Source organism: Anser anser (genome assembly GCF_964211835.1).
Source record: "Anser anser genome assembly, chromosome: 6".
NCBI lineage: Eukaryota > Metazoa > Chordata > Aves > Anseriformes > Anatidae > Anser > Anser anser.
In genome coordinates, this window is record NC_139726.1 from 39496894 (window position 1) to 39515178 (window position 18285).

The 18285-nt window shown below is 42.4% G+C and overlaps 1 protein-coding gene and 1 long non-coding RNA gene across 8 annotated transcripts in view; both read left to right on the plus strand.

Annotated features, from left to right (window-relative positions):
* The window catches only part of PLCL1 (phospholipase C like 1 (inactive)), a 205138-nt gene that overhangs the window by 126906 nt on the left and 59947 nt on the right, over window positions 1-18285 (plus strand). The window lies entirely within an intron of this gene.
* On the plus strand, window positions 4-17717 carry LOC310902114. The gene is made up of 2 exons (XR_014586501.1): window positions 4-13723; window positions 16168-17717. It is a non-coding gene; the product is annotated as an uncharacterized lncRNA (long non-coding RNA).

The following is an 18285-nucleotide window of genomic DNA, read 5'->3' on the forward strand; positions in this document are numbered from 1 at the left end:
TAAAACAGTTTGTTGTTATTGTCAGATGAGCCCAAATGTATTGTCACACCTGTGCAGTTAAACAGAAGCTACTTCTATAAAAGGATGTTCATCAGCAAACTGTCTTCACTTCAAGTTGCAGACCAACATGCTTAGCAGACTTCAAAACCATGAATGGCCACTTGACAATTGAGAAAGGCTCCTCTGTTGTCTTTTTAATTGTTCACATGAGCTCCTGCTGTGAGCTGTTGCTTTCTGTTAGGCATAATCTTGAAATAAATGTTAATCATCTGACCTCAGGGCTCAGATGTTATACTTAACTGTCACACAGTAGAAGACAATCAGATTGAAAGATGAAAGTTTGTCTACAGGAAACAGTTCAGAATTATGATCTGTAAAGAATTTATAGTAAATTCAAAGTCAGGTATACATACATTGAGGCACCACGCAGAGGGTATAGTAGGCAGTAGTTACAGGGGAAATGCTGCAGATAGGAGACTGCAGATTCTGTATCTTGCTTTTCTCTTGAGATTGCTGGTGCAGTAACAGAAACCTCAGACTTTGCTAAACAGAGTAAGGGTTTTGAGGCACTGTATGGCAAATGTTTCCAGTGCATTAGTAGTATCAACCTATCAGGTTTTCAGCTTAGAAGAAAAAACTGGATGCTTTTGAAGAAAGTCGTGTAAAGCTTCTTCATGATTACAGTGCATTTCCCTAGAAAAGTCAACTAACACCCACAAAATCTTGATCCACTAAGTAGTGGGTTAAGTGGGTGTTGGTGTTTCTGTCCTGCTTTAATTAGTTACCTGCTGTGAAGGGCAACACAGATGTTAGGCATGTGGATGTGGGAGTGGGTGAGTGTGTTCCTTTGCTTCAAATTGTGGCTCAAAGTGCTTGTGTAGATAAGCTTGAGGCTTGGACAGTGGGTTCCTTTAACAAGGTTGCCTTTTCATTGACTTCATTGACTTCAGCTTCAGTAGCCTTCAGCTGAGTGGTGCTCTGCAAATTGTAGGGAAAAACATAGCCCATACAGACTTCACATACAATCAGTAGTTGCACAGCTTATAGGCAGTTGCTCTGTCCCTTCTTTTTTTTTTCTTATGCCTTTTGATGGAGAAATTTAAGGGATAATGAGCCTTGCGGGGGAAGATGGGAATGCTGACAAGACAGATGACCATCTCTGGAGCTTGGGTAGGTCATGGCTGTCCTTAGAGGAAAGCAACAGCATCATCTTGTCGGTATCTCTGCCTGCTGTTCTCACATCTCAGCTGCTTCTTCTGGCTTCCTTGTTGCATTATTGACAAAGTTTAATGAGGCATATTGCTAACGCTTGTCTCATGCTCCCTTGTCAGTCAAAGCCATGTTTGCAAGGAGCAGAGAAAATCTCCCAGTCTGAGGGACCTCCACAGTCACACTGGATAGACTCTCTGAACACCATTGAAATGATTGTTCAACTAAATGTTTTTGTTTTTAAAGCCCCTCACTTACATTTTCATTGCAGCCTATGGATCTGTGTCTGATAACACTGGTAAGGGCTGCAAAAGGGAGCGTGCTTGTCCCGTTGGGTGGCTTCCCTCTGGGAGGATGAGTGCAGGAGGGGGATGCGAGGACTCCCCAGCTGTGCCCTGCTATGTTCTGGCTGCGGTTCTCCCTTGCCTCGCACTGAGGCACCCAGGTGCCTCCCACTCAGGGCCAAGTTTCAGTCTCCTCCAGTGAGTGGAGGAAGGCAGAAATTAATCTGGAGGAGAAATTGTTCTGCCTGAGCAGGTAAACTGTCTCATTGGCTGTGTTGCTTTAATCTCTTTTTATGATCTACCTGGAGTGCAGAGCTCTTAATCTGACCCACCATCAGAGCTGGTGGGGGTCCAGCAGGATGTCTGCTAGTTTGAGCTGAAGGATTTACTGGCTTTTGCCAGCTGCCTTCCCCTTGGCAAATCTCCCTGCGAGCAGACCCAGACCAGGGCGTCTCGAAATGTGCAGCTGGGTGCAGCCCCCGGGAGGTGCAGCAGCAGCTGTTACCCGAGCACTGCACTGCGACGGAGTCGGTCTCCTGCTTCTCCTTCTGGTCCTGGAAGGCCCCGCATGCTCCATGGCAGATGGGTGGGAGCGATGCCCATGTTTCCCGAAGGTGCAATCCTGCGGGCCGGGTCATGCCTTCCGCTTGCGGCAGCCGGCGTCACCGTCTGGTGAAACTGCCAGGTGCGTGAAGGGAAATTGTGTGTCCTTGCCTTCCCTTAGTCCTCCCATGATTGCCACCCCATCACTGTCAAACTGCACCCCTTGGCCTGGGAGCTGGGACTTGCCGCCAGTCTCTCAGGGGCATTGATACTGGGTGAAAGCTTCTCGTCCTCCTGAGGCACCGGCCATGGGCACGTGGTTTGCTGGAGAGGCCAAGTTCCAGTCTAGAATGTATCTGCTGCATACAGAGATTAAAGCGACATCACGGAAAATCAGTTATAGGTTAAGGATCACAGACAGTTTCATTGTTAAACCTTTGTTTTCTGTTTCTTAAAACTTAATATAAAAATTTGCGTGTAGCACACAGTTTAAAAGGAGACCTTGAACGATGTGGTACAGGTGTTAAATTCAGCACAAAGTGCCGTGCCCTCTGCTGGGCAGACCGCTGTGGCAGCGGGCAGCGTTAACGCCGCTACTCCCCGAGCAAGGCTGCCCCCGTTGTGCGCACCCCCCCATGCCGCTGCGGTGGGACCAGGCGCTTCGCTCCCACAGACGCAGTGCTGGGAGTGGAGGGAGGCTCGTGGGAATGCCAGTGATGCACACCCCTTCACGGAGCCCTCGTGGGTTTGTTGCTCTTTCCACAGAAACCCCAAACCTTTTGTTTAGAGTACATCAATGGGAAGCTTAAAGGCACTTCAAGTCGCTTCCCACCTGCTTTCCCTTTTTGCGCTTAGTGAGAATTACAGATGAACCGAGCTTGATAAGGTTAGTTGATTTAATGCACAACTTGAGTCCATTTTGCAATTAAATATACTTCCATGTTTCACAAACTCTTTTCCAGTTGGATTTAAAAATGACTTGTGCCTTGCATGGGAAATGCCTTAAACTCTCCCCATTCACCAAACAATGCATTCAGTGACAGGGATGAGAAAGCCACTGTTATTAGTAGGCTTTATCTCAAGCTCTGTTACTTGCTCTTACTGCTCTGAGTCATTTGTGTTTAGCTGGACAGTTATTGTATGTGAATAATGTAACTGATGAAATGGGAAATAGAGCAATATTAACAGTAAAGCCTTTAGGCCAGCTATTGCCTCTTTTTATTCATACAGTGCTAACACGGTGTTTTCCAACTCCCTGTTGCAACACCTAGATGCTGCAACCAGGCAAGTATTTACTAGCCACTAATTATGGCAGTAAGCAATAAAAAGGGAAGTTTTAAGTGTGCAGTTTTTTTTTTTTTAGGATAATTAGTTGTTTCTGTTTCCTACTACTCCTGTAGCTGTATGTTCCCAAGCTTGCACCCCAGTGTGTTCTGCCAAAGGTGGTTTATTTCATGTTAGCTGATGTCTTCTTCCTCTGTGGCTAGTGTTGCATTTCTGAGGGCAGGCCTATGAATTAATTTTCAACTGGATAGCTCTGGGAGACAAGAAAGAAAACCCACATGCAAATAGTGGCCCACTGTGGGATGAGTATTTGATTTTGAACAGTAATTTTTCTATGTTTTTGTTGTTGTTAATAAAAGCAAAACAAGATAAAGCATCATACTTCACCAGGGGAAGCACATGTCAGCACGAGCCAGTTATGTGCAGCACTGGAGGCTTATGACCTGAGTAAAGCCAAATCTCTCCGACTGGTGCTCGAACCCATCTGGCTGCCACTGGAGAACTGACAGCTATGGAGATGCAGCCTTGGTGTCCCAAATGCTCATCTGAGCTAACCTTTACTTTGTGTTCTGCCGTATTAAGGGGTTTGGCAGGGAATCCTCCCGATGCTGTGTGCAGGTGTGTGCTCACAGTAAGGACCTCTGGGGGGTTGCTGGCTTTTGTGCCAAGACCGCGACCGGCAGGTTAGCACACAGCAGCAGGGGTTCGCCCCAGGCTGAAATCTGGTGCGTGAAATTCCTGCTCTGCTTCCCCCTCCCCTGTCTGCATGGAGTGGCCACGTGGTGAATTTGTACATTGAAATCAACCAAAGGTTTCACGGTTAGCTTTTGTTGCTGTTCATTTTTTAGGAGCCACAGGCTTGTTTAAAAACTCCCTCCCCGTAGATCACTCTCCTGCATTCCTTTGAGACCTCAGGCACTTAAGGAGGTGATTTACATGGGGCTGTTCAACATCAGCATGACTTACAAAATATAAAGAGGATGTTCACATGCTGGCACTGCTGACTTGCGGGGTGGTTTTTTGGTAGGTGAGTTTTACTCGTGGCCATATATAAACAACCAAAATGATGTGTATCATGAAAGTTGCAGGGGAGTAGTGTAGGTGGCCATGCAGGTTCAGATTTGGGTGCTGGCCTTTCCAGTGATGATCTGCTGATTGCTATCAGGCCGTTTGCTGCGTGACTGCTTGCTGTGATTAGAAGTGCCTGTTAGACAGCAGGAGTCCAGCTGTGATCCACGGAGGGATAACAGATCGGTCCTGATTCCTGGCCGTGGCAGCCACAGTTGTGTTACAGCAGTTCACCCTGTACCAGTGTAGAGCTGGAGTAAATCTTCCCGTGGAAGCTGAATGGCACCAGTCTGTGCCCAAGTCCTGGGCTGCTGTTAGTCCCTTCCATGTTGTTTCTTTCAAATATTTTTATAGAAAAGAGAAGGACTTACCTACAAGGCAGACTTGTGAGAAACGTGCTTTCAAATAAGGTGCAAAATGTACTCACCATTCAATTTTCTGTCCTCATTAAGTCTCTCAGAGGTGAGTTCAAGGGAAAAAATAGACAGGAAGAGCTTGGAAATGAAGACTATTTACAATGAAAAAAGATAAAGAACACGACAAGTATGGAAAAAGGCTGAAACTTGGGGGCTTGAGAGGTGGAGGTCAGACTCAATTATAATGTTCTGCAGCTACGCTAACACGCATTATTTTCTCTTTACTCTCAGATATTTAATATACGTGTGTAGCCAGTGTTTTCTTTTTGCTTGATCTAAATATTTAATGTGTGCAGTGCAGTATATTTATAAGATGTGGTTCCTAGTTGTTACAACAGAACAGAGATTTATGTAGCAAAAAAACCCACCCATCAACGTTTGCACACACCACAAACGTAATGATAGATACAGACTAATAATAGAGTGTTTATTCCTAGCTGAAAGGAAAGGGACGAAAAAGCAACCAAACTTGCACTGTGAAGCTGGAATTACATTTTAAGGAAAAAAAAAATCTGATAGTAGTGGTCAAATGATTAGTTGTTTGGACTTTTGGACCACATTTGCATAGGATGTGTGGGGTGAATCATTCTCTCTTGTTCTTGAATACATGTGAGATTTTATTTGTTCATTGTTTTGTGCTCCTGGAGGTTATGGGGATGTGCAGAAGAGCATCCTCCCAGCTTCTAGCTTGCAGGAAGGTGTACATAGCCAGCAAGCCCCTCACTGCTTCTGTGTCCTGGAGCTTCAGAGCTGAAGCTCTGAAACTTTGTTTTTCACCATGCAGAGTACTCTGAAGAAGGCCCCATCGGGTTGCATGAGTTTTGGGTCTTGAAGGGTTTTGGGTCTTGAATGGGTTAAGCTGCATCTTCCCTGTTTGAGATAAGGCCTTTTTCTTGTGTTTGAGCTCTGTCATAGTGAGGCAGGCAGGAAAAGGGTTAATGCACAGCAGTATATTGTCTGGATGTGTTTCCCATTTACCTGACAGATGATGCTACGCTGGTGAAGTTTAATGAACAAATGAATGAATCATGCATTGTCTTGTGATGTAGTCCTTGTGAGAAGGAGAAGCACATAAATCTGCAATCTGCTGAAAAGGAGGAAGGTGGGAGAAAGCACTCAGATAATTCTGTTTCTCCACACTGATGTACTGTTTGTCATTGTAGTCTTCCCTATTAATATCTAACTTAAAAGCGCAACCTTTGTTAAAGAAATTGTTCCATCAGCAATCTTTTTCATTTAACTGATTTTTCAGAAAACAGTAAAGATGGTGATAATTTTTGAGTTGAGGGAAGAACAATTTGCTTTTCCCCCAGATTACTTTCTGTATTTTGACAAACACAGTGTACATTCATTTCACTCTTTCTTGTTTGGGATTCTTCTTTTGGAGTTAGCAGTTTGGTATGTGAGATGTATGCATGCCCCTTCTAAATTGGAAGGTGTGCACCATTTGTATCGAGGAGACAATTACAGGTTGAATACATTTAATTTTCAGTGCACTTCATTGTGAATAGGCAGAGAATAACAGCTAATGTTTTATATAAGCTGCTGTTTGCTTAAAGAAGGTGTTTCAATATTTGCTGGAGTCTGTAAGCTCAGTCATTTCAAACAGAGGTTAAAAACAGCTCAAGTAATTTAACGTATGGATTGTGATTTGGCTCTCTGCAGTCTCTGTCTCCATGATGGGTTTTGCCCATTGCTGTGAGGCTGATGGGAGGGCTGCTGGTGTGTGCTGTGCACTCTTTGTCTCGACCCTTAAGATGCTGACTTCCTCCCTGCTATTTCAGGAGGTCATTAGTGATGATGAAATTGGAGGTTTATATCTTCAGGTCCAAGTCATTATTCCTAATTTAATCAATGCATTTGAAAATGTTTCCTCTAATAAAATTGTAATGACTTTATGTGATTTGTCATGCTTATCAAAAACATGGCTTTAACATTTTCATATTCAGAGGCACTGAGCTTCTGGAGGGGAGCATACATCACATCAGTACATCACTGCTGCACCGATTTGCTGCCTCTCCCTCTCTCCAGTGAATGGAAATAGCGCAGGCAGTGCAGTGGTGGCAATGTACGGCCAGTCGGACCCTGCAGGCAGTGGGAAATCCTGGGAGAGGTGCTGGACCTGAGCAGGGCTGGTTCTCTACTGCCTTTCTTGTGGCTCAGCTGCATGCTTTGTCTTGGTGTGAAATCATCTATTAGTGGGCTCATGATAAAGAAGAGAATAACCATCTATAATGTAGAGTTTAACTGGAGAAATGGCTTTTATGTTGCGCAGGGAATGAGGTAAATAGCATCCTACAATGGGAATGGAATAACTAAGGCGAGGCAAGAGCAGTGGTGTTACAGCAGGGCCAGGTGTTCACTTGCAGGGATTTGAATAAAATGCATCTCAATGCTTGGTTCTGTTTGCAAGATTGTTCCTGGAAGGTGTTAAGACTACTATTTAATTCAAATTACCTCTGTTTTTAAACAGTGTGCGGTGCACGTTTGTGTCTGGGCAGGTGAGGAAAGAGCAGGAGACATTAACTTGCTGTGTGCCAGCTCTGTTAGCATCCTATCTGACCCTCAGCTGCTGTTTCTCTATGCGTTGTTCTCACAGCTCAGCTGGAAGAAATTCAGATTGGGCCCTTGGCCCCTCACCTGCTCCTTTGGGGCATGGTTAGTATGGACAAACCCTGGGGGCTTACTTAGTTGGAAAGTCTGCTGAGAGCCCCACATGAGAGTAAAATCATTGTGGCAGCACCTCTGAAAAAACATAGGTATTTCTGAATGTCATGGTTCCCCATAGGCGCTGAATTTATCCCACCAGGGCTGCTGAGGGAGAGGTCTGGGACTTGGGTCTGGCGGAGATGCCGCTCCTGCTCACCATCCCGCAAGCAGCCTGCGGGAGGAAGCACCAAGGGGGTTTGTCTGTCTGCGTGACAGCAGTGCGGCGGCGGCACCGTGGCTGGCGGTACGGCAGCGTAACTGGCAAACGGTGGTAGGCAGATGGCAGGTCTCACACTAGAAGAGAGGATGTGTAAACGACCAAAGATAGGTTTTCACAGTCTTGTTCAAAGCCAGAAGTATGTCACTGTGTGAGCTCTCAGTCTAAACATCCCTGTGAAATTTCAAGCCTGAAGTCTACTTGTGGTTTATTAAATAGCTCTGGCAGCGGGGCTGTGAAGGACCAGCAGCTTTGTGGGGAAACATTCACCCCCAGAAGGTGTGGGGTTGTCCACATCGTTTCTGGGCAGAGAAACGTGCCCTGGTGGCATGGCAGGGACTCTGCCCTAGGGGATGGCTGGGGGTTGGCTCAGGTTGTCCGTGGCTCTCGAGGACAGGAGCTGCGGGTGCTTTTCTGCAGTCCTGTGTTCAGTGCTCTGTGGGGATGTGCTTGCACTCTCCCCAGGCTGGTAATTTTTTCCCATTCCAACCTCTTATTTTTTTATTTTTTTTTTCCCCAGCTGATCTGTTTTAACAGCAAGACTCAGGGAGGAGGAATATTTCCTGTACAGAGCAAATTGCCATGTGCAAATATGTAATGTAATTCAGCTCTGTGGAATTGCCGTATCCTGGAGGAACAGCAGCACTGGAGCTGCCCGTTAGTAATATTCATTTTCTTTTTTCAGCCTTTCTAATGCTGCAGAGAAGTCATTTTCTGTCCCCAGCACCTGACAGGTACAGTGATGTTAGATATCTCAGGAATGGAAAAGGCGATAAATGCAGTTGCTGAGAGAGTAGGAAAAAAATTGCCAGAAAATTAGGCTCGAGCTATTAGCCGTTTGAGCATCAGAACCTCATCAAAAACCCCAAACTAGCTCTAGTGATTAAACTACTCTCCTTTTATCGACTTTAATAGTGCAATCCTCAGTAATGTTTGTCAGGAAGTAAACGTGCTCAACGGAGAAGGGAAGTTTCTTTTTTCAGGTCATGTGTAAAGGGGAGGGAGAGTTAGTGTGAGCCAGGTATCAAAAGCTCTTTAGCTTGTCCCCTTTTGCATGGATTTAATGACTTTTCCTTTGTGTTTATAATTCCTTCATGTATCTGTCTTTTCTTTTTTGTTTGACTTATTCTCTACAACTCATGGCCTAGTTCTCATTTGCGCATTCACATCTCCATTCACAGTAAGTGTACGTGGCAATATGTGATGTTTTATTGTCATTCTCATTTAATTTGTAGCCCCAAAACAAAGTTAAGCCATGGAATGGGCTTCATTTGTGGAATCAGAAGAGGTGTCTCCGCAAATGGCCATCAGCATAGGCAGGGCCCGACTGGGTGTGCTAGGGGCTTGGCCAAACCACACGTGGATCTAGAAATTCAGACCAAAGCCAGCATCTAGTTCGTGGCAAGTGAACCCTGTCGGGACGGTCCTGGAAACTGTTCTCATAACACAGGCACACAGGGAGATGGCAATGTCAGGTAGCACGCACGCTTAGGAGTGGCCACTTCTGTTTTTTCTGGATTAATAACAGACTGACATGGACTTCCCCTTGGGATCCTGGTGTAGTCCTCTGTGGAGCTGGAGCAGTTGCTGTGGGAGTAGAGCGCAGAGGCAAGGGCAGGGAGAGGAAAGCAGGCGGCTGCTGACTGATGGCGCAGTACCGTTCGCACCCTGATTTTAGGAGCTCTGATTTTAGGAGCCTGAGGGACTTCCTTGTATTTCAGCCATTTCAGGATCCTAGTGAGACACGGTGAGAAAAATGTTGCAATCACAGACATCCAGAGAGCCAGCTGAGCATGTCAAAAACAAAAGAGTTCAAGGCTTTGGTTTTGCCGAGTGGCAGTCTTTTGTCTGATGAGTGAGAAAGCTGTTTGTCTTAAGGCATGCATTAGACACACACGGTGCTAATATACAGCGTCTAGGAGCTATTCTCTTTTACATCCCTCTGCTAGTAGAATAACATTTTATCTGGGTAGTCCTTTATCTGGTAGTCCAAGCATGTAACTGGCAGCAAAATGTATGTTTAGAGAGAAAATACGACCCCAGGACTTGATTTGATGGCAGTCAGTCCCTGATGCTGGCTGACCAAAGTATTGCTTGAAACTTTTGCTCTTTTATTTTAGGGACAAAATAAATCTGTTCAGTACCAACTGTACATCACCACTGACATTTTAATTTTCAGTTAAAAGATTTTAATTAAAATCTGACATTATTTGGTGTGAAAAATGAATGAATTGAAATTATACATGCAGACTGAACTAATGTCAATTCATGTATTGGTTTCAAGAACAGCTCTATCTGATTAATCCAAACAGTAGCAACCTATGCTGGAAGGGGCTTCTGGTTGCTCCTTTTGTCTAATTCTGCTGTTACTCTACCAACGTAATTATAAGGAGAGAAGTTTTGTGCTGATATTCCCAGTTTCTCTCAGCTGGAGTTCTTCCTCTTGTTCTGTTTCTCTTTCCTCTTCTGGATGCCGCCTGATCATCCCTGGGAGATGTGACTGCTCTCTGGGCTTCATGGAGACATTTGGGTGGAAGAGAGTACTTGCTTTGGAACGGCCCAGGATGTACCAAGGTGTTTTTCGGTTTGGTTCATTGGCTTTTTTTTTTTTTTCTGTTACAAAATGCGCTTGAGAAGGAGGTGATGAAGTCCCTCTGAGGCTCCTGCTTAGGTGTGTGTTGGCATGTGGTGTGTGCTCACACGGCTGCACACATATGCTCCTCCTACCCATGTGGTCGTGACAAGTCACAGGACTGAACATGGCTTTGTTCTTGATTCTCTGTTATTCACAAATGGAGTATAAACATGTCCAGGATGTGTATTTAAAATATATTTATTTGCCAAATGTTGTCTGTCTCTTTGGTCAAGAAACTGCACAGGCTTACATAGGAAAACAAGTGAAAAGATTTTCCAGGCCTTTTAGTCCCATTCTTAGCATAAACACCAGCATCTCGTAGACATTTTCTGTTTCTGAAAATTCTGGTTAAATTATGGGCAACGTGTCACTTTCTTAGTGAAGCTCTGCATACAAACTGCTTGTGAGAGATTTTGCTTTTCCATTGCACCAGCTCTGCACAAAACTATGAAATAAACTTTGTGTCATCACTTCTGTGAAGCACACAGAAAGGAAATGGCAGAAGTAACAGGGCACTTCTGTGCGTCTCTTCTGGTATTGCATGAACAAGGACATTTAAAAAAAAAGAAAGAAGAAAAGAGCAACAAAAACCTATTACGCTGAAACATTTTAGGCATGAAACCAACACTTGGTGTTAGCTAAAGTGAATCATTTTTTCCCCCTGCTTAATTGTTATAAAACTTACGGTCAAATGTATGGTTTAGGTTAACAGGTTTCCAGTCCATTTCTCTTACTTTCCCTCAATTCCTGTTTATGGTCAAAAATGAAAAAGGTCATCGTCAGATGTGTGTACTTTTTTACTGAAGACATCTTGAGCAGTCTAGTTCAAAAAGTATTCACAACTAGTGTGCGGTATTGTTTCTGCACTTGCAAAGAAAAGCCTGGTTTTACTAAGACAACTGACTTATTTTCTCTACGTGCTGATGTAATCCTACTGTGCAGCAGTGATTCATGGAACATGTAGGACTCATTTAAAAAAAAAAAAAAAGAAAAAAGCACAATCTCTGAAAACAGCGGGGTGGTTTTGTGGGTCAGTATAACGGTGTTGGCAGCGTTCATTGCTGCTCTGCCCTGCAATTCCTGCACGACTGTGGGTAGCTCAAGAAGCACCACAAGCTGAAGTCTCTGTGTGTGTGCTCGTGCACAGTGCTGGCTGAGCGACCACACTTGATTTGGAGCACTTGCACTAGTGTTTGTGTTTTAGGATGCTGGCATATTGAAGTGGCAAATGGTTGCTGGATGAAGCATTAATTTTTCGTGAGGGTGATAATGCCGTTTCAATTTGCTGAGGCACAACAGTGCGCTTTGATCAAGGGACAAATATTCAGCAACTGCAGAGTATCCAACATGCCTCAATATACCTGGTAGGTGAGAAACTCCTTTGCAGAAATTAGCTGGTTTTGGAAAATGAATTAGAAATGCATTGTGTTCTGCAATACATAGTGAAAAAATGTTTTCTTCTTAACTGCATGCAGAAAGCTGATCGTTTTTCTTCTCTTGGTTGATAATGATCCCAGCTGAAAATATTGTCAGGGAAAAAAAACACAACACAAACAACTTTAAGTCATTTTGTTCATATATAAGCAGGAAGATGAAAACATTTTCCATAAGCTTCAATATTGATTCAAAACTGGAGAACAGCAGAAACAAAAACCACTGAAATAAATGAGCTATGGAGTTTATTGTCTGTGGTAGTTCTAATAGTTTTTTTTTTTTTTTCAATCTAGCTGTAAATGATCTGTTGCTACTACAGTGTTTCATGCTTTCTTCTGGTTCCAAATATATCTTGAAAGAACAGGTCTAGAAAATAAGGTATAAGTAGGAGTAGGATTTTCATGAACTTCAAACACTGTTCTGTGGTCTAGACACTGCTTTCATTGTCATCCCGGTAAGTTTGTATGAAGTAAGACTATTTATGATTCAGACTACAGATAATATTAGGGCATTCATACTTTACTCTTGGTCTCCTTGGTAAAACACAGGACTGAAGCTTGTGCATACCACTCAGCATATAAAAAGACACTGTCCAAACTCTGTTTTCTCTGTTTCTGCTTTAAGAAGTGTGATTGTAGTGCTAGAAACTGCACCAGAAAGCAGTGTATGCCGTATGCAAAAAGTAGAGCTGTTGTGCCATTATATAAGGTACTTGACATAGAAGAGTCACTATGTTCTGCATCTGAGAGAGGAGACTTAATTAAGACAGACAAATTCTCTTGGGTACAACAAAGCAGTTCTCTGGATACAGCATTGATTATACTGCAGTTCTTTTAAATGCATTAGCAAAGTCTTCATTATTATAATTGAACAGATATAAAATATGTCTGCCCTTTATCGCATAAAGCTTTGCTTTAGTGTTAAGACTGGAAATTTCATGAAGAGCTTTGAAATTGAAAGCTGGCAGGCAAAGCAAATGAATTCTGTAATTTTCAGAAAATATGATTTTTTAATTATTGTCCTCTTTAATCTTCCACTAAGAGACAGACACATTAAAAAAAATATAGCAAAATAGCATCTTTACAGCATTATGATTTTCCTTTGATTACCAGCTGGCAAAAATACAGTATCATTTGTGGAAAATGGACCTTTAAAGTTGGCTTCTTCAAAATACTCTGGGTTTGGAGCAGTCCCACCTGAGAGAAGGCTGTGTTCCCGGCTCACCCCCCTGTGCGGGACACCTGCTGCTGCCCAGCTCTCTGGCAGGGCGCTTCCTTGTCTGCCTTTCCTCTCTTTTTCCAAGGAGTTAGCAAGTCCTGCAGCCTTTTAACCTTGTGTACCGTGGAGCAGTGTGTCAGGGAGTGTTTGTTCATCATGCACCTGCTTAAAGGAATGATTAAAAATAACAAGAAAGAAGAAAAGAGAGAGAAAATTCATTTAGAATAAGAAAAAGGCTTTTCCTTATTTTTTTTTTTAAACATGTTTACTTATGTAAAAGCACACTGACAATATGGGTATTAGCTGTGGACGTCTTCAAAAGCCGGAACAGTGGTGCTTAAAAAGGATTTGAGGAGTTGTTGGTTGAACAAATGTCCAGGCACACTTCTTTTATGCTGGAAAGAATATTAACAGATGAACTGCATGACCATGGAGACTAAATGTGTGTGTGTAAGTGTTTGTAATATTAAAGTTTCAAATGAGCAACTGCTAAATCACACAGTTGTTGCAAATTGTAAGCTGTTTTAAAGGACCCATTGAATGGGCTTTGACTCCTGAGCTGATTTTTGTCCAATGAAAAGTGGTTTACAGTGGTTAACACCAATTTCCTGCAAATACCTTTCCTTATTTTTTTTTGTGCTCTCTGTAAGTAGCTTCCAGCCTTGTTGTGACTGTGTATGAATGTAGAAAGTGCAATGTCTGCTTGGTATGTGTGGCTTTTGCTTAATTCTCTGCAGCATAACTCTAAGTCACTCACTTTGTCCCAGCGTTTGAGGCATGGCTCACTCATGCCACACTTCTGCCACTATTCGCAGAATCAAGCACTGCTGGTATTTAACAGATGTCTGTTCGGTCTCATTCGGGTTGGCTTTGGGAGCACGCCTGCTGGTGCTAGTGGCAGCTGAGCCTGATGACAAGCGGAGCTTGGGGATGGTGAGAGGGGCAGGGGCTCGGGGAGTGCGGTGACCGCTGTGGCAGGGACCCATCCTCACCCTCTCTGAGCCCTGTGCCTGCTTCACATGTCCAGGCAAGTGGCACAACATCACTGGGAAGGAATTAAGATGTATCTACATAAAGTCTTTTGAGAGTTGTAAATCAGGTCTTGCTTTCAGGGGCTTATGTGCTTTCAGGCAGAAATAAACCCAACTGCTCTGCAGCCTGGGTGCAAACCACTGAGTCCTTGCAAAAGAAGCGTAAACCAGTAAGCACACTGTTATATTGCAGTTACAGTATAATTGTATTGTGGTTAGATTTTTTTTTTTTTACTACCCTTACTGCCACTAATTTATAATGTACAAATATTAGCCGGATGGAAGCTATTATGCCAGGTAGGTGATACACTTCAGCCATAACAATGCATGTGCTGTGTGAAACCCAGGGGACCATAACACTCAGGCATGCAGCTAATTCACTGGTGAGAATAAGGAATGATAATGGCTTAACAAAATATGTGACATTACATTACAACTGCAATCTTTATTTATTTTTTTAAAAAGTAAATAAACAAGCAAAATTTGACTTGAGCTCCTGGGAGTAGGAGAGTTCTGCCCCTGAAGGTAGGTAGCTTTGGAGAAATAAGATAAAAATTTTAACACCTCTCCAGAGTAAATCAACTATTCTTTAAATAAATCAGATGTTTATGATGCTGCAATTTGCTGTGAAAGCTTAACAAGCACTCATGACCTGCACCATTTACTCCTGTTTTTGATGAGTAATGCAAACATTCAGAGTCTGCATTGGTTTAAAAAAAATAAAAAATTATCCTTACTTATTAGATTCAGGTAATCTGATTTAATGAGGCTTCCACAGCTGTCTCTTATTTGTTTTCTCTGTAGTATTGGAAAAATCTTTGCTTCCGAGGCAGACATTTAGCTCATTAGACAATTGCCAAGTAGATCCCCGTAATCCCCCATCACTTGCATGTCAGTTTTAGCCCTCTAACTCTGCGTTTCTGTACCAGAGTGTAGCAGCACGGTTCATGGCTTGGTGTGGCTGCTCCGTGGGCTGGGATTTTATCAGCAGGTATAACTTACACCTCAGCTTAGCTTGTCAGCCTAAGTGTGCTGAAGGTGAAAATAGTTAATATTGGAATGTGTGCCTAGTTGCTAAAGAGAACAAACAGAAAACAACATTGACCAAACAAATAAAAAAAATATCCACAGCCCCCTGTAGATGGAAGTAAAATCCTTCAGAAATAGTTGAACATAAGTATACATACAGACACACGTGGCTAGCTGTATGTGCGCTTTGACATAGAGGAGCTATCAGAAAGTTTTCCCTAAACCTGTGTTTGTGAGGAATCTTATTGGCAGGGGACAGCAAAGCACAGAGAGGACCACCGAAGGCCACAGCCTGTGGGGAGATGAACCCGCAGCCTCCCACGCCAGAAGAGCCCTGGGGCAGCAGGGTGCCACAGGGATCTGTGTCTTGGGCTCCCATGCAGGTGGTGCCTTTTGTACCCTGCTGTATGAACTCCTGCACCTCAAAGACACTTTGCTAAATTCATAAACGATTTCCTCTGAGGAGCTAATGACTTTCTCAGATATGCTGGAAGTTACTTTTCTCTCTTATGGAAAGCTGGGACCTTTAGACAACAGCCCTGAGTCAAAATTTCACCCCAAGTACATTACAGACCAACTAAAACAATGCTTGCCCACATAGCTCATATTTGGTTCTGTCTTCTGTCTCAACATGTTTAATAATTCACTTATGAATGGCAAAGAAAAACAGTCCTATTAGAACAATTTGACTACCTTATCCTATAGATTTTTTGGAACTTCATTGCTAAATTTAAGCTAAATTTAAGGATTTGTGTTGATCTGAATCAGCATAAATGTAATTAATGAAAAAAATAATTTGATTAAAAAGGGCTTAAAATAATGTGATTAGACTATGGAGATTTGGGTGGTTTATTGGATTATGCATGTTATTCCTGGAGGATTGTTATAAGATTCAGAATGAAATTAAATTGGCCGTCTTATTTTGGGTCCCCTGTGCCTAGTAATGTACAGTGCTATAATAGCAGACTAGAATGTATAGTCATGTTTAACAGTTTTCTACAGAAAAATACAGGATTTAATTTTTGAGCTAGTATCAGGCTAATGAGGCTAAAATATACTGCTGAAATCTGCTGTGCTCTCCATTATATAGGACTTGAATGAAATCACAATTGATCTGATGTGACATCCTTTTGGAAGGAGTGCTGCTGAATGCGTGTCAAGTGGAGACTCTACCGTCATCCTGGGGAGTTTGTGACCATGGCCAGCTCTCCTCACTGTTTGTTGTTGTTTTCACTTTGAATTTGTCAGTTTACTGCAGATGAAAGGATGTATCACATGACAATACTAATCTTTATATAATCATCTATAATCTGTAACAATCAGTCTACATTTTGAGTTTATACAGGGTCAATATGAGAACGTAATTTGAAGGACTTCTTAAAGTAGATTGATTCACTATTTAATTCAACTACTGATTTGAAACCATTAAATTCTGAATAAAATGGCCCAAATATGGCTTTAATATATTATAAGAACTGTGCTTTAAAGTTGTTTCTTATATTAATTTGGGCTTCTACAATTTTCTTACAGTTAGACAGTGTGTGTGTATTGAACTAAAAGAATCTGGGATCTCTTACTTGTATATGTCTTCCAAATCTTCCTGATTCTTGTGGTTCCTGTGAACTCTCTCCAATTTTCAGCATAATTTCTAAACTGAGAGTATCTCATGATCAATGAATAAGAAGATACTAAACTTCTCTGTCCCTAGCAGATATTATATTTATATAGCCAAGTATACCATTTTGATATTTTTGTCACATTCACTGCCAACCAAGCAGGTGGTGATGGTTGTTTTGTTGTTTTTGTTTGTTTGTTTGTTTTTCCAAAATTACTGTTTCCTGGATCACAGTACTCTAAGTAAGGCTTGCCCTTCATGTTTCTATAGATTTATGTCCTCACATTTTGGTCCCTATTGGAACATAGTTTATTTTTTTATGCATTGATCATCAAGCAGTCTTTTGATCATTGACCCATATTCTTTGTTATTCATCATTGTTCAAACCTCTGGACTCCATGTATACTGATTTTATGCTTCCTACCAGGTTACTTAAAAAATGCTAAGCGGAATTGGGCTCAGAACAGGTCCCTGCAGGACCCCATTTGAGGCACATCTACATGACGAGTGTTTCACATTTACTCTCGCATTTGAGACATATCGTTTATCCAGTGTTTGATCCAGTTAATGTCTCCTGAATTGATTTTTTATTGCTAAATCTTAATCAAAATCTCATCTAGTACCAAGTCAAATGCATTGCAGAAACCACAATATAGTAGCGTCTAAGTATATTATGATGACTTTATTGCATATGTCAACCAAACTTTTAATCTCATAAAAGAAGAGCTATGAGATTAGTCTGCCAGGCACTGTTTTCCTTAAAGTTGGAAATAGCGCTGATGATTATTTTATTCTTTGTCAATTAAATCTTTTTGCAGCTCTTCCATAATTTTGACAATGAAAAGCGTCCACTCACAGATAAGCCATAAATCCAGCATTTAGAGGTGCAACACAGATGAGTATGAGTGGTACAAGTTGTTACTTAGCCGGGTCTATTCAAACTGGTTTGGCTTTTCCTCCTGAGTTACTACTGGAATTCTATTACCATTTTTGCGTAAACAAATGCTCTTTTGTACTATTAAGAATACCAGTATTGCTGCTCAGTGATGGGCTGCTGGTGGGAACTGCCTGTTCCTGGTATTTTCAGGAGCAAAACTCCCTCTGTGTGCTCCCTGTGTAATTGCCACTGGCCACCAAACCCTTCTGCTTGTATCAACTCCTCCGGTTGCTGCAGCTCCTGGTCTGTTTTCTTCTTTTACTAATGTCCTACTCTTTCTCACTTTATAACCCACACCAACAACTTTTCTTCTTTTCAGTTTGTAATACACTGCTTTCTTGTAGCTGGTTTTCTTTCCTGCTCAAAAGGCAGTGTTTTTAACCAGCATAACCTTCTTTCTGGCTTGTCTGGCTTAGGTAGCATTTTCTGTGGGTTGACTGAAGATCAGAGAATGTTCAGATGTTTTAACTGTATCCTGTAGGTCATCTCCTTGTGTCAGATTTTGAAGAGTACTCAACACAGATAGAATGGAGGTCTCTTCAAGAAAAAAAAAAAAAAGTCTTCAAAGTTCAGCTAGGTCAGATCCTTGCTATTCTCTCTGAGTTGTAGTTTTGTTTTTTCTGTGAACAAGGGGTGCAGAGAAGGTCTTGCTCAGA